At 43.8% G+C, this 15,494-nt stretch overlaps 1 long non-coding RNA gene across 1 annotated transcript in view; it reads left to right on the top strand.

The window, feature by feature from the left end:
- The first annotated feature begins 1,363 nt into the window (after nucleotides 1-1,363).
- LOC149858259 (uncharacterized) overlaps nucleotides 1,364-15,494 on the top strand; it is a 159,199-nt gene continuing 145,068 nt past the window's right edge. The window contains exon 1 of the long non-coding RNA XR_016443752.1: nucleotides 1,364-1,630. This is a non-coding gene — a long non-coding RNA (uncharacterized LOC149858259). The remainder of the gene's footprint in view (nucleotides 1,631-15,494) is intronic.

Here is a 15,494-nt window from a genome sequence, read left to right as displayed (position 1 = left end):
TTCTTCTATGACTGACTGTCAGACTTCTGTGTTGTGTTAATCTGACTTCTTCTTGTGTGTAGTAGTTTGTATGTAACTAATAATTATAACTAATAATATTAATAACTATATATAATTTCTTCTATGAATGTGTGACTTCTGTGTTGTAATAATATCTGCCTTCTTCTTCTTCTATAATGTATGTATGTAAGTGTGTGTAATGTGTGCTTCCCTGTACAGCGTTGGATCACACTGCCAGGGAAAACAGGGTTTTTTTTAAAAAAAGTTTTGGGGAAAAAAACCCCAAGAAGAAATATAAATTCAAAGAGCTGGATAAGTAGAGGGGTTACTTCTAGTAACCTAAGCTATACCCAATCCTTTCCAAGTCAAAAAAGTAGTAGGAGACTGACTAGGAAGCCAAGCCAGTCCAGTACCTTTCAGGCGCTGTTGGTCAGGCAGAAACAGCTCACAAAAGGCACAGAAAACCTGCAGACAGAGGCTTATTAGCTGTTTCTATGTCCCTCACCCAGACACTGTGATTAGAATGTGACTCAGAGAGAGATTACAGTCACAGGTGAGCTAGAGATGTCAATACTTCCCCTCTGCTCCCCCTCCCTCTTCTCAGCTTCTGTTCCTCTGAAAGACCACCTCCAAATTTCCAAACCTCTGAATCTTTTCTAATCTTTTCTGAATCAATTTGAAGGCTCCGAATCAATTCAGAAAGTTTTAAGCTTCTCCCAGTTTGATTCAGATTTGGATATTTGGCTTCTGAATTGGGCTGAATATTTTCCATATTGAAACATGGACTGAAGCTTCACACAGCCCTATTAATCAAAATTTACAGGCTGACACTCTCATATGCCACAGTCTCAGCACAGAACTTATTTCAGAAGGGCAACAAGAAAATGCAATCAGACACATGCACACAGGTTAACATGTCTGAATGGGTAGGGTTACTCAGCATTTATGGGCTGACACCCTCATATGCCACAGCTCAGCACTTCCCAATCTCTTGTCCCAACTGTCCTTATAGTAACTACCTTCATGAGCAGACCCCACAGAATTTTTGGGCTTTACAGGTATCTTTGTCTTAAGTAAAAAAAGCATTGTTGCAGGGCAAATGAGGGGGTTGAGGAGAAGAAAGGATAAAAGAGGTTTGGAGAGAGAGTATGGGAACCAGCTTGACCATAAAGTTATTTTATTGCCAGGTATGTGAAACTTATACTAGTAGTAATAGCCATTTAAGGAAAATAGAACAGTTACAGTATTACACAATTTCAATTGGCCATTTGGGGAAATCTAGCTCAAGTGTGATCAACAAAAGTCAGTTTTATAAAGTAATGCCTGGAGTAAGAAAGAAGGAAAGAGAGAGAGAGAGATCAAATCAAGTCTGAGGCTTAGAAAGTGGGCTTAAACAGAGAGAGAAAAAGAGAGAGAGAATAGGGATCTCACCACTCTGTGAAGCTTGAACCAGTCAAGGTTCCAGGTGTTTGTTGAAGCTTGCAGACAAGCTGTTTGGTTTCAGAATCAGAGTGCTTGAGACAGTCAAAGCCCCCAGCATGACCAGTGGAGGTATTCCAGGCAGAAAAGGAGAAAGTGAAGTCCCAGTGGAACTGGTGCAGCGTTTGGATTCAAGCACCATAAAAGAAATGTGAGTAGAAGTTTTTGTAGGGAAACAACAATGGTTCAAGGGAAAACACTCTTTTTTTATGAGTAAATGATGGGTCAAGGGAATATACCAGAGTTGTTTTCTTATGCTGGAGTGGGGGAGTTAGTCTATATTACAACCTGGGGTCCAGGTGGCAGGATCCCTTGCTTAGGCCTCTGAGATGTGCTGTGCATGAGCCAGGGTCAAGTCCATGGGGCTTTGCCAGAGCACAGCGGTTCTCCTGGGCTCAGTGTTAAGTTTGTGGGGTGGTGCTTTGAAATAGGGTGAGAAATCAAGGTGGGTAATGATTCTGTGTGGTCCCAGATGTGTGAGAGCAATGCTGGGACAGGACTGTTGGAGAAGCCTCTGTGTTCTCCCTAACCTCCTGCCTGCTCCTAGCTGAAGCTGGGAGCCAGACAAGGATTCTGTGTGGTCCTGGATCTTTGAGAGCAGCACAGGGACAGGACCACAGGAGAAACCTCTGTGTTTTCCTTTATCCCCCTGCTTACTCCTTGCTGGCTTCTAGATGGAGCCAGGAGCTGGAAGCCAGGACCTGACGCTATGCAGAGGGGCTGTGTGATCTTGGCTCTGATCTTGGGGTGGGGTCAGCTAGGTATTGGGCTGGAGCAGTAAAGCATGAGCCTGGGATGCTGGTGGACAGTCACCTAAGTTGAGCTGGGATGGAATCTGGTACAGAAGTTCAGTAGACTAGGTTTACCTAAACTGATTAAGTCTGATACCACATTGATCAGGATCTGTCTTAGACTGGGATCTGCCATTTTAAAACTAGACTGTGTGCTCCAAACTTCTGTTCTGTTATGAGTTTAGACCAGATTCCAATCTCTTATACCAATTTACATGTAAGGTATGTACCTGGCCCATTGTGTATACACGTGTATATATTATGTCTATCATAATCTATATATAATACTCACATATGTGTGCATATGTGCACGCATGCACACAGACACACATCATATTTACCTGAATTCAAAACAATTCTGGATGTAGAGACAACCCTCCAATAATTTAATTCTACATCTGTAAATTGTATTTATTTGTTATAATTTTCCATGCCTAGAAACTAATTATTGGAGAGGCATCCAATTTGTCCTCCCCACTTCTGCAGTGGATAAAGCAGCTGTGGTAGGGGGAGGTGGTGCAGAGGGAGGCAGTGGTAGGATCAAACAACTTGCCTCCTGCCATCTGCCCCTACCTCCCCCATTTGTCCCTACATTACTTCTATGCCCCCCCACAGTCCCTGCCCCACAAAAGCCTTGAGACCCTCTTCCCCCTTCTCTCTCCCTCTTCTCTCTGCAGCCTCTTCCCTCTCCACCTCTTATCCTTGTTCTGCTCTAGCATGGAGTGTGGAACATGGGGTTTTGCCTCCATTTCTGCCTAGAGCATATGGCCTGTTGACATGGTAGCTCTGGCCTTGGCTCTGGAGCCCAGCCTGAACTGCTGCTGCACCCAGGCATGGCTGGCCCATGTTCTGGCTAGAGCCTGCCAGAGCAGAGCCAGGGTAAGTGGCAGGGGGTATGGGGCAGACTGGAAGGCACTGGGTACTGGGAGGGTGGAGATGAAGGGAAGTGGGGGGTGCAGAGACAGTGGTCAAGTAGGCAGCAGCTGCAGCTTTGGCTCCAACCCTGGGTCAGGGCTAGAGCTAGAGCCAGAGCCATAGCAGTTGCCTACCCTCCCTCCCACTGCCTCATAGTTGAATCCAAGGCAGGGGTGGGCAATTATTTTGGGTGGAGGGCTGCTTATCGCATTTAGGCTAGCTGTCAAGGGCTGCATGGGTAGCCCCACCTCTTGAGAGTTGTCCTGCCCCTGTTCACCATATTGGGACTGGAAGTCCTTCCCCACAACCCCTGGCCATCACCACTGGAAGTCCTTCCCTTTGCCCCAGAAGTACTCAATTTGGGAGGAAGGGTACTACGATCTTGAAACCAGAAAAAAAAAAGATATACAACAAAAAAATACTATAACTTATTTTAATTTTATTTCAAAATATTTTTGTAGTTATTTATGTGTTTACAAAGGGGTGACTGAATAATAGCTCAAAATACAGTCCTACTCTATGTTGTGTGTGGACAGTAAGGGGGTGTATGTGGTGGAGTGTGGTTGGGGAGTGTGTGTTGGGGTGTGGGTATGATGGGTGGGTGTGGGGTTATGGTGGATGAGGTGGGAGAGAGAGAGGGACTGGGCTGGGCTGCCAGCTCCATCATGTGTGGCTCTAGCAGACCGCATGGGAGCCTCACATGATACAGCCAGGCAGACTCCATGCCCCGGCTCTGCACTCCTGCTGCCCCACCCTGGGTCCATGGCTTCCCAGGGCACATGCATGGGCTCTGTGTCCCCCCAGCCATTTCCCTGCATTCCCTGCCACTTGCTGCACCACTCCCCATGGATCCTGCCACACTGTGTAGCCTCTGCTGCTTCCCAGACCACTTCCTGTGGTCACCACCACTTCTTGTGCAGCTCCTCATGGCCCCTGCCACTTGCCATGCTGCTCCCCATGGCCTGCACCATTCCCCATGGTCTCCACCACTCCCAGCAGCCCCTGCTGCTTACTGCACCATTCCTTGTGTTCCCTGCCACTTCCCACACCAATCCGTGCAGACTCTTCCACTTTCTGTGCCAAGCCCTGTGGCCTCTCCAACTCCCCACAGCCCCCTCCATTCACCCTCAAGCCCCCACTGCTTGCTGCACTACTCCCTGTCATCCCAGCCACTGCCTGCACAACTCCCTACAGCCCCTGCCACTCCTCACACCATTCCCCATGGCCCCTGCTGCTCCCTGAAGCCTCTGCTGCTACCCATGCACCCCTGACTGTGGCCACTTCTCTCTGCTACCCCCCTTCCCACTGCTTCCTGCTCTGAGTCCAGTCTGGTCCAGGAAGCATCATGGGGTTCCAAGTTGCTGATCTGTTTACAGCAGTTTGCCTCCTCCCCATCCAATCTGACTTTACTTTTTACTGAGATGGAGGGGGAGGGCAGAATAGTTGTGAACAGCCCAGTGGCTGGAAGCCCCATAGTGCTTTTCAGGCCAGGCTGGAGACAGAGCACGAAGCAGCAGGCAGAGGGTCAGAGGGAAGTGGCTGCAATGGGGGGGCATGGGGGATGGTAGGAGCTGTTCTCCCTGCTCTCTCCCTCCAGTCTTACCTTACTTTCTACTTGGATGGGTTGGGGGGGCAGCTCCAGGGTCATAGGGCCAGAAGCCACAGAGGTTTCTGGTTCGGGGCTGAGGGGGGAAGGGAGATGGGGAGCTTGGAGTGGGGTGGGGTGGGGTGGAGCCAGGCTGGCCTTGCTGCTCAGTTGCAGGCTCCCTCTGGCTCCTGCTGCCTCTGGCTGCTTGTTGTCTTTGACAGGCAGCCAGGAACAGATAAATATTAATTTTATAAAGTTTTAGAGGTTCATTGGGCCAGATAAAATGGGCTGGCACACCCATGGGCCATATTTTGCCCACCCCTGGTCCAAGGGCAAGGAGCATTATTCCCTATGTTAACTATCTTGTAACATAAGCTATCTTTTAATATTCAAGTCATGTCAGAGGAAGATGCTTGTGATATTCAGTTACTCTCAGTTATATTCAGATATACTGTTTTATCTTATTTGGAAGCAAATGTTTATTATATTGGAAAATGATGGTAGCTGGGAAGCCAAAATGGAATGTATTAAATGTTAGTATAAAGTAATTGGTCCCCTTCAGTCAACGCTTTAATGTTTAAAAATATTTTCTTTGGTTTCAACACTAATTTTGATTTGGAATCAACATTAAATACAGGAATTAAAGAAATAATAACAGTAGCACTGAACATAGCCTTCCCCTGTTATAGCAATGATGCAACTCCAAACTGTTTACTTTTTAAAGCAGAGACTGGTGTAATGTTATGCTATATGGCTTATAAACATGCAACTATTCTGAATATAATGTGTCATAAGCCTCTCAGGGTTTGTTTGTTTTTTATTTTTGATAATGCTTTGGCTGAAGTGGAATGTTTCTGTTAATTGTCCATATGACCATAAAAAAGATTCATTTGATTTTTGCCTTTATTTTAATATTTTGGCTAAAAGTATTCTGCTACTGCTATTGAAATGGCATTCTCAACATTGATGGAAGTAATATTAGAGTGATGCTGTAGCTGTGACGATTCAGCAAGAGGCAAGGATTTAGTGGGGGAGAGTTGTAGGTTGATACTTTTTATTGGACCACTTACATGGTTGGAATAAAGTTAAACCAATTTTTGAATGCAAGACATTCTTCCTCAGGTCAGGTAGGAATTGGGTTTGCTTGGGGTGACATCTCTGATTAAGCTAACTGTTTGTAAGTTAATCGGGGCTAGAGAAGGAGGGTGTGTGAATTGTAATGAATTAGCATGTGCTTAAACAAAAAGAATACTGTGCAAGTCCTTTTAGTACTACTTTTTTATTTTATTTATGCATTGGAGACAGGCCATAATATTGTTCACTGCTTAAGGTAACCTCAAGCACCATAATAATCATTTTTTGTATTTAGCTATTGGAAACTAGGTCAATGATTAAATAAGGAAAATAGTTTTGCTTATAATGAATGATTTAATATATTATGGCTGTCATTGTTCATCTTTTCATCACAAAAAACATCACTTCTGTCTCACTTTCCTTTGCAAAATAACTGTTTTCATGCCCCTGTCTTGCAGATGATTTGGTAGAGGCCAGCATTATCTACTTGAGTAACTAGTTGAACCATGCTGTTTTTTGGTGATCATTTTACTTCTTGATCAGAAACAAGACTTGGCAAATACTTGCTGTCCAAAGGGATTTTTTTTTAATTGAGGTACATATCAAATTATCCTTTTATTTAGAACAACAAACACCTACACTCCACCAGTTTTCAAATAACTACAAAACAATCTAAAACATTCGTTCCACCTGTCTTAGATTGACTTCCTTAAATAAATTACGTCTAAACAAAACAGTGGCACACAAAAGTTTTTGGTTTTGAATGCCTTTTATTTTTCTGAAATAATTCATACCAATAACACAATCATACAGCCAAGATACTTTTATAACTTAAGTGGGGTTAATAAAATTTATCTGATATACCTGTGTATTTTATATTAGAACTCCTGAAGAATTGCATAAGAAAATGCAGACATAGGAAATGATTTTGACAGGAATCCAGATTAAGCTTTTTGTTCTGTTCAAGTTTTTATTTGTATATAAAATATCAAGGCACAAGGCTACCTAAACCAAAACTGTTAGGGTAATGATATAGATTTTGGATGTTGGGGTAATGATATAGAATTTGGGGAGTATTGAGTGTGTAGCTGAATAAAGACTTTTTCCTGTACCTCAGCAGAAAGGTGCTGATCATAAGATTAAATTATATATTTAAAGGTAACCTCAGCAAAAGCTGTTGGTCACAAGGCTAGCTGATGTATTCAAAGCAACTAACTTAGCTAATTCTTAAGTAAGCGAATACTTAACAAAAGGATAGGGTGCAAAGTGAATGATGTGTTAAGTAACTAGTGTCAGGATACAGAAGCAAAGATACAGCCTTGGACATGGGAAGTCAACAAGAAAACCAGCAAGAACCACTGAGAAACTGCAAAGTGATTGAAAGAAGATAGTGGTCAAAAGTGTTACACATATGCTCTTAGCAGAGAGCCATGTAAATGAATGCAATGCATAGGAAATACCAAGCTAAGGAAGCAAACAGTAAACATAAGTGGAGCTTGAGAAGGGAGAAGAAATGGGTGGAACCAAAGGAAGGTTATAGGCAGCGTAAATGTTAATATGTATGAACCAAGATGTATAAATGTTGGAGAGAACTGTTGTTCAGGGCAGTTCCCCAGTTTGTTGTTTTTAGAGACCCTTGTCCAAAGCTGTCTCCATTCTGAACAAAGCTGTTGTGAGCAATGTGTGCTGGTGTTTGCTCTCTGCTCTGCTCTGGCTAATGAGTACCAGGATCCATGGGCAATTAAACTGTCGTCTCCCTAGTACTCAATTGGACCATCGTCTCCCTAGTTGTTGGACACCGCATGGAGTCGGGGTCTAATAAAAACTATATTCTTTGCAAAGATCACTAAATCATAAGAAGCCAAAGCATCGCTTGTTTTATCTGTGTTTTTAATAGCTTAATATCTTAATGATATATTTGAAGATACAAGTAAATGTTCATAGTTAGAAGTGCATAAAAGATGGTTAGAAAAACTATTTAAAATATTAAAAACAATCCTCTGTTTAACTAAAAGCATTGATCATACTTCTTTAGCTGTGTATTTATTCAATGTATTCATAGCAATCCCCACAGGGGCAACATTGTGTTTTTATGGATATAAAACTTTCTTTTGCTAGCAGTCTGTATTTTTACTATCTGTAGACTATGTAGTTAAAGCTGTGCAATTGCAAAATCTGTTGTAAGAATCCATGTCTTAAGAGTCTGAACTATGTTTATTACTTTCATGGTTTCAAATTTTCTCATGGTTTTTTAATTATTGAAACTAAACATACTGAAGTCTTTCTAAATGCTTGCATTTTAATGCAAGCAGAGTGCCCCTTTTGCTTCATCAAAATTAACCTCTGTCAAACTGATCTCGTAAAAGTGAAAATGTTAATATTCAGATACTTTTTATTAAAAGTGTTTTGAGGTTGTTAATTTGAAATGTCATAATAGTCTAGGAGACTCTGCTAGTAAGCTAATCCTGGATGTCTGAATTGTGACTTTCTAATTTTAATAGGTATGTATTGTAATAAGTTTCTTAATAGTAGAGATGTGTTCAGGATATATTAGGCTGTATTCTACCAGTCAGAGATGCAATGGGCTATATATAGGCCTCCTCTTATATGTAGGCCCCCTCTCTATACTTAGGCCCCCTCTACATGTTCCAGGTATCATGCAATTAGCTGGTTAATTCTGCAATTACCTTGAGACCAGCTATCCATGCAAAGTTCTTGTCATACCATAAAAGCTCCATCTATAAAAGCTAGACTTTGAAAATGTTTACTTGCTTTATAGGTGGTAGCTATCAAGTTCTAATTTGCACATATAGCAGGGTCTGCCTCTGTGCCTGGGAGCCCCACCATGGGAATCCCAGTTACAGGAGTGTACCATTACCAATGGGCGCTGATAATCCTGAAACTGAGAAGACTCTCAGCTTCTGCAGTTGCCAACTCTGGGTTCTGGCAGTGTACATCCTGGTGCCAGGATCCACCTGAGGTCATGGAAGTGTATCTCCCATCTTCAGGGGTACATGGGAGCTAGCTTCTTGCCAGCCCCTCCCCTCCCCGATGCACTAGGAATAAAGTGTGGTGGGATCCTACAATTATGCCTTCTGCCACAGACATGTGGCTTTAGGTCCCATGGCATCTTTACCTGCATATTTAGAGGGGTCCTCAGTTTCACTTTAAATATCTTTTTCTAAAAATTGTGCCTGAGCAACATGTCAACTGTATAACTTTATAACTGGAGGGAAATGTGTTGATCTTCTTCAGAAGTGGAAGATTGCTCCTCCCTTGGATTACACCTTCCTGTGGAGCATCATACACATGTTTAGAGGGACTGTTCAGAAGTAAAAGTACCTGTGCATGTCTAGTCTCTAAATACTACTCTATACTTAGACTCTTTTTAGATTAATTTAATTATCAGCAGTGTTAGAATGAGGGATGGAAAGGATATCAGTGCTTCTAGACAAAAACAAAAAAAGGGAAATTTACTTTGTTCCTCTTCTCTGTTGTACTGACTTAATGCTGAACCTGTGGCTAGACACTGGAATTGTAAGAAATCTTACAATTACTTTATTCTAGAAAGGAACAAATCATGATGTTTGTGGCTAGAATGTCCTTTGATTGGGAGCTGGCTGAATGAGAGGAAAAATACTTGTGGAATATTCTTGCAAGTAAATTATCTTTTGGTATTCATGACTCCTTTTATTTACTTGTGAACACTAGGGAAAAATAAGTTGTTTTTCTTTTCACCGCAGGAAAGTATTTAAAGGAGAATATCATGAATAGTAGCACAAATAGTGATGAAAGTTCCCTTCAAAAAGCTATTTTGAAAAAAAAAGAAAATGTTTTTAACATTTCAAATCATTACTGTTTTGAAATAGCTTGAAAATAAGATAAATGGGACAGCTCCTGAACTAAAAAATACTATTATTGGCATTGCAAAATACCTAGGAGCTTCAGTCATGGGCCAGGACCAGTGTGTTAGGTGTATTAAAAATACCAAATAAAAATAATGTTTTCTATCTCAAAGAATCTACAACTGAGCCAGTGGAGAGAAATGTAGGCCAATATAGGATTTTGGAAAAGGGGATGCAGAAGCAACAACCAGCAGGAAGGGAGGTGCTACTGAGCATGAACAGGAAAGAAAGGATTCTTACCTTGTTTGGGAATTTAATTCCCAGTTGCTGCTCCTGCAGCATGATCTGAAAGGGGGTATAGGAGATCACCATACCTCTGCACGCCTTTTGGATCCACCTTTGGAAAGTGTCGCCGCCGGGACTTAACTAGCCGCTCTCGTGCTGCTCTCACTCGGGTGATTGATGTTACGCACCTCTTGGGCTCGCGCCTCTGCCTCAGATGGTGACTTCTGCCAGAATCCTTGACCCTGTGCTCGCCTGCCATGATTTGATGACCTCAGTGTCTGGGGCCATTCATCAGGTGTGCTCGTTGGCCCTCAGGTTCCCCCTGGCGGTTACTCTTGGGGCTCCGCCACCCCTACACCCCAGCCTCACACCCCCTGTGTAGCGGCAAAAAGCTGGTTGGTCTCTCGCTCCTGGGACCCTCGACCGGGTCCTGCTTGGGCCCCTCCCAACACTATCTGGCCCACAGTGCATGTCGGCTACCCTCCTATACCCCTTGGGCCTGGGGTAGAATCAAAATCAACAAGAAAGGAAAAGGAAGCCCAAAACACAAAACCAGGCATACTGCCCCTTTAACTACCCCCCGCGCATTTCATCGGGACACTGGATGCCTCATCCCCTTAGGCACCCAGTTCTTTGCCTACTCTAAAGCACCTCCCAATCCAGGGGTGATGTTCCCTTCAGTGGGAATTTTCCCTGGACTCGCCGTCCCTCTCCTTCGGGTCAGATCTCTCTCGGAGCGCCTTCTGCCATCCCTCCACAGTGATCCAGGCGTCCTCATGCTGCCTTGTCCGCAGCATCATTGAGAGGCTCCTCTTCCTCCTCCTCGCTTCTGTCCCGACCATTCCTGCTCTCCAGGTCCTGTGCCTTCACTTGTCTCTGTTGCAGGGACCTCAGCAGCAGCACTCTCCCTCCTCCTGCTGGCTTCACGGTATGCACTGCTATTTTTAGCTGAGCCGGCTGGCATTCAGTGCTGACGTCACCGGCTGGCTGCAGCTGTATAAACAGGCAGCTGATGAGCCACATGGGTTCTGTGTTCTGCCCTCCACATGCTGTTTTCCTAGTTGCTGGTGAGTTTTCTTGCATCCCGGGACAGAGAGAAAACTTAGAGTGAAACATTAAAGTAAACAAAAGGGGTCAGGCAGAAAAAAAATGTTTTTCAAGCCAGCTCTTCCTTTCACTTTCTCTAAGCACTAACTGCAGTGGGGGATTTGGGAGGGAATCAAATGGACTTCCTGTTGCCCTCAAATACCTGGCCTACTGCTATTGTCCCCCTGCTACTAAGAATGTGAGCATGAAGAATTCTGAGAACATATTTCACTAGGTAGAAAATAAATTATATACGTGGTTTTATATCCCAGTTTATATTGCTAGTTAGATTGCATGTAAACAAATGAGGTGTATTATACAGTTGCATTAATAATTATAAATTGTGACTGATGCATTTCAGGAGACCTGCAGAAAAATTATAGTGAACAAACTAACTTCAGTCAATCAGGTTAAAATAAAACAACTTGGGAAATGCTATGAAAATAAACAATTTGGACCAGCATATGGGTTTCTGTGAAAAACTAACTTTACAATGTAACCCTCTACCAGGCACCTGTAAGCAGCACAAGGGATGGGTTCCTATTTTGGGATACTTCATAAATTATGCCTATGGCTCAAGCCCCCATGCAGAAATCTGGGAACACTAAATTAAGTACTCGGGTGTCCCTCATAAACAAAAAAAACCTCTCCTTGTAAGCAGTGTAACCAAAAAAACCCCACTAAAATATTAATACAGAAAACCAGAAAAACCACCAAATGCAATGTGAAATGCTACTAACTACACAACATAGTCTATAGATTGTGCTGTACCAGGGGAAGCTGCTTGAGAGCATGGGTCCTTTGGCTGTGCAAGGGCTCTCTTGGCTTTCTTGAAGGAATAGTCATGTGGCAAACTTTGCTCACATGGAGAGGATATATATGGGTGTGGGGAGTGACTGCAGCTCCAGGCAGCATGCAGCTGTATCCTACACTTCTGGGCTGTATTATATGGCCTGCTGAAATTAAAACTTCAGGAAAACTCCAAAGGAACCAGGTTAATTAATAGTTACAGCCAGCCCAAGACAGGTAAGATTAGAAACAATGAGGTTCCAACCTTGTATAAGCTGCCAGGCCTAAATCCTGCTCAGCAAACCCAAGGAACCAATGATCTTTCCCTCAGTATTAATCCCTTAAAGCCTCAAAAGAAAAAAGGGGGGGAGGGGAAGAAAAGGAGGAGAGAGAAGTTCCCAGACACTGGGGCAATTCTCCCCCTCTCTCTCCTCTACCTGAACTTCCCTTTTCACTATCTGCAACACTTTTTCCATTTGAGGAGACTTTACTCTTCAGCAACCGCTAGCAGCTTCTTCTCCCCCAAACAAGCCTAGCTCATCTAATACCCCTTTGCATAACATCACCCTGGCCTTGTCCAGTCATGGAGCACCACACTGCAGTCTTTCTCCCAACCAGTCTGTCTAAAGAATCCCCTTTGTCCTCTGCCCAATGAGGTCAGAGGGTTTTACATATTTCACCCAGATACAAGCCCTATATTGTCATGTGCTGAGCAGTGCACATGGCCAGAACAATGTGGGCTATATTGTCCACACAAAAGCACAATATGCAACAGCCAAATGTGTGTGTGGGTATTACAGTAGATGACATAAGAAGGGATTTATTGTTATAGAAAAAGTAGAAGTCCAAAAAAGAGGCAGTGGTAGAAAGATGGTCAATAACCCTGATAAAGTACCTAACATTTGGAAAGCCTCTAAACAGTTTGAAGCTAGATCAGCCAGCACAAAATTTACGGGATTTAATTGTCTGTCTGACTCGCAAAAATGTAAAGCCAAAGCAATACATTTTTTTCTGTTGTTAATATAGATCTAGTTATTTTAATTTTAGCTACTTATAGAAGTTTGGTAATTATGTTGTCATTCTTTTTTGTTCATAAGTATACACTGCTAAAATAGAGGTACCTTGAAAATCAACAAAAAGTTGTTGTGAAGAAATACCGGCATGGGACAACACTGGCGTGGAGAAATCAATCACACTGGGAGAGTGGCATTTTAAAAGCAGCTGCTCCCTGCTTATAAAGGCACCGTGGGAGAGAGCCACATGGCAGGAAGGAGTAGGGGAAAGGGGGCAGAGTCTCCTCAAAGGGGGAGAATGAGAAGAAGACTGTGGGGATGGGCAAGCTGGGACACCAGTCCAGAAAGACAGAGAGGGCTGGACGAAGAAAAGCAATGAGTGTATCCCGAGCAAGGGAAGGATCACTCTGGAGGGGAAGCGGAGACAGGAGCAGATCCCCTGGGAAAAAAAATAACAAGAGAGTGAGAGAAGAGAGAGAGGAGTATGTGACTGCCGGGCCTTGAACGCACTGTCACGTGCAGGCTTGGTTCGAGTGGTCGATGGTATATGCCCCCCAGTCTCCAGTAAGCCACCAAGTAGGTGTCTGGTCTTTGAGTAGCCTTCCCCAATCTCACCTGCCATGACTTTGAATGTTCCCTAGTGGTGGGGTAACTTTGGGGTTCCCTGGCGGCGTGATATCTGTCTGGTGGTCACCTGTGGGGCTCCACCATCCCTACACTCTGACCTTATGCCACCTTGATGGATCCCCGGGACTTCCTGGCTACATTCCCACTCTTGTCGTATTGTGGAAGCCTGCAAGCTCCTTTTCATCCTGGGTAACTGGTTCTTGGGATGGCCTTGCTAGTTCAGCCTTGCGGCCAGTATTCCCCATAACCTATTCCCTCCAGTATATAACTCCTGGCTAGTACTTTAAACAAAAATAGCAGAGCCCATAATGGCTCTGTGGTGGCTACCTCAGCCATGGCGTTTACTCCTGCCTCTCAACCCCTCCAAATGGGGAAATGCAAAGAAAAACACAAACTACCAATCTACTCTGTTGTGAAGGGGAGCCAGTGTAGCCCTGACCTGGCCCTTACGTCAGGGTGCAGGGCACTTTATTCCCTAAATCTCTCCAGGGGATAATCTCCACCTGGGGTCATGTACCCGTGACCCCTCTCTTGGGTTGACTCTCCCCCTCTTTCTGGCTCTTCTACTGTTATGGCTCCACTCCTCTTCCCTTTCTTTAGTGGTGTCAGTATTCGGGTGCCTTGTGGCCCCTCTGTGAATGCTCGGTCACTCCTCACACTCAGGAGTGGCACTCCGCCTCTTCACAGCCCTTCACGCTGCTCCTGCATGCAGCCTCTTGAAGAGGGGTTTTCTTTCACCTCCCAAATGTCCCCACTTCTCCCACCTGTTAAGGTGTGGGATGTTGTGTCCCTCTCTCTGCTCCCTCTGCTTCTGCCATCTCTGCCAGCTGTAGGAGCTTTCTCAGGTTTGTCCTCCTCTCCGGCGAGCTGTTCCTCACTGTGGTTGTCCCAGTCTGGCTCCTTGTTAGCCCAAGCAGGCTGTTCTTCTGTCTTTCTGTGGGACTCCCAAGAGGCACACCGTGGTGGGGACTCCCTTTGGTCCATTTCCCCTCTCCCCCTTCCTCTGCCAACAGTTTGTTTTATTCTTACCAACTGGTAATTGCCGGTGACTGGCTGGCTACAGCTGTATGAAGGCACAGCTGATGAGCCGTGCGGGTTTTCTCCTCATTCCAGCTGCGCCATTGTTCCTGCTGCTGGTAAGTATTTTCTTTGTTTTATTTTTACATTTGTTTTCTTTTCTTCATGGGGATTTCTTTCCCATGGTTCCCCCTTTTGGGTATGGCGTACTTCATCCCGCTCTCCCCTGGGACAGACTATGATGAAAATGTAAGGAAACCTTACCTTTGATTTTTGGATGTTCAGTTGTTTACTATCCCCAGTGAAGGCTAGTGGACAAAACAAAAACAAACAAACAAAAACATTTCTTTTACTTACCTGAATGTTAAAGGTGGAGATTTCAAGGCAATCCCTAGTTTGACTTTGAAAGGTAGACAGACTGAACAAGGCATCAATGAAGATAAGAAAACTTCAAAGGCATCTCTAAAAATATATATATTTTTATTTATTTATTTATTTATTGTAATGGTCAAGAGTGTAACAACATTCAAAGGACAATAAAAGGAGATGCTTACTTATGACAGAGTGTGGTGTGAGTGTTGCACAAAATCCCTTGCATCATTAAAGGAGGCAACAAAAAGGTGAGACCACAGATAAAAGGGGTTAGGGTTTGCCAATAGCCTATACTACTTTCCGACTAATAACATCAAGACGTGGCAGGTGAGAGTCGGAAAAGATTCAGTAGGTGAAGGCCAAGACTATCAGAGCTAACTCCCCCCCCACCACAGTTGTGTGTGTACCATTCCTTCCTTCTTTCAGCAACATAACCAATCCTGGAAATGAAATAGAAATCGATATCCTCCATGTTATTGTATTTTACTTCTTTAGCACCTGGGTTTTATGACTAGTAAGAACTGTATTTTCAGTGATTCATGAAATATACAATTCACTGTAGAACACATGGATATTATATGACATCTTCTTATACCATGATTAGTGTTGATGT

Source organism: Crocodylus siamensis, chromosome 8, assembly GCF_052110815.1.
Source record: "Crocodylus siamensis isolate JL-2025a chromosome 8, ASM5211081v1, whole genome shotgun sequence".
Classification (NCBI taxonomy): Eukaryota; Metazoa; Chordata; order Crocodylia; family Crocodylidae; genus Crocodylus; species Crocodylus siamensis.
Note: the sequence above shows the minus strand (reverse complement) of the source record. Positions and strands in the feature narration are given on the sequence as shown.